This window comes from Podarcis bocagei (assembly GCF_964188305.1).
Source record: "Podarcis bocagei genome assembly, chromosome: 1".
Taxonomy (NCBI): domain Eukaryota; kingdom Metazoa; phylum Chordata; class Lepidosauria; order Squamata; family Lacertidae; genus Podarcis; species Podarcis bocagei.
In genome coordinates, this window is record NC_138125.1 from 60,491,783 (window position 1) to 60,493,425 (window position 1,643).

Consider the following 1,643-nt stretch of genomic DNA (forward strand, 5'->3'; position numbering starts at 1 on the left):
TGCACTTTCCACAGCTCGGACTGGCCCCTGCACAGATGAATTGAGAGTGGGTGGGAAAGAGGAACAATCTGGGAGACTGCAAGGGGAGAAGATTGGAGTGACCAGCAGTGAGCATGTTGGTGCTGCATATAGGAAAAGCACTGAAGGCTAATTTGATTAATGGAATACCTGGCCTCTAGGGTGTGGGGCTTTTATGCTGTACTCTAGAATCGGCCCCTTCCTTCAGGTCATCAGTTACATTTTTCTACTGTTAAGGCTTTGTTTCATGTATATACGTGAGCTGTTTACTTCACTGGATAAAAGAAAAACTCTGCTAAAGAAGGAGAGGGTGGAATATCTTAACACTGGGTGAGTAAGGAGATATTTCCCTGACAGGAGGACTGATTTTTAGTCACCTCCCTCCAAAACACTGCAGGAGTCAGATTAGAGATGGAGAGAGTGCCAGAAGGCATTAGAAAAATGAATGCTGTTGAAACACCACAATATTTTCACAGTTGCCCACCACCCACCCCCGCCATCAAATCACATCTTACATCTGTTTCCATTGACTGAACCATACAGATCACAGTTTTGGTACTTTCCAATGCTGTCATGGCAGAAAAACATGAGGTGGTATTCCACTGAGCTACACTCAGAGTAGACCCATTGAAAGTAATGGGCCTAAGTCATGTTCATTTATTTCTATGGGTCTACTCTGAGTAAACGTTAGCTGTATACCACTAATGGATTCTTTTGCTTCTCATAATTTTTTTTTTAAGGGTCATTTGTGGATGGTTTTGTTGCCAGTGGAAAAATAGAAGATTCGTGTGTAAGTTCTAATTTGATGGTGTTTGTGGGGAGTGTCTAAAATTCTTCAATTTCAAGAGGAGCTATCTGAATTCTACTGGATATGACATTTACCATACCTCATAGGAAAAAAGCACAAAATGTGTGTGATGCACACACTTTTTCTGTCTGTGAAAGGGAGGAGAGAAAACTATCCAGGGGAAGCAGTCCTTATGGCATTCTAAAAAATCCAAATGTATCCTTCATTTTTTAATGTATGTAAATTAACTTGCTGGATTATGTCCATGGTGTCCTAGGTTCTTCACACATTCCTAAAAGACAGTTTTGAATAGGACACCTAGAAAGGAAGGAAAATGAATGGATATATTGGTTTGGAACACCCAAAAACCCCAGAAGATTTCAACTGGGGCTTTGCAGAGATGTTCATGGTCCATAGTATTTTTTTAAAAAACAATAACCCAACAACTAAGAGGGAAACGTGTCTAAACTGATAGTTGCTCTAGAAGGAGATTTTATCAGACGCATAACTTCAGGCTGCTCTGATGCAAAGGAAAGATAAGGGCTCATAAGAGAACCAGCTGGATGAATAAGGAGCTGTCGGATGTCCTGAAAACCAGAAAGGAAACATACAGGAAACAGCAGGACACACGATTACCGAAGTATATAAAGAAAGGCTTTTGTCACAGTTCCAGTTGAAATTCCTTTTGGTAAATAACAGATATTATGTTGCCCAGCTGATTGGAAACATACTACGAGATTGATCCAAAATTAGTTGCATCCTCTTGCTCACACAAATGAACCTTACTATTGACTATAGACTACAGCAGCTCCAACTTCACATCCCCAATGAACACCAT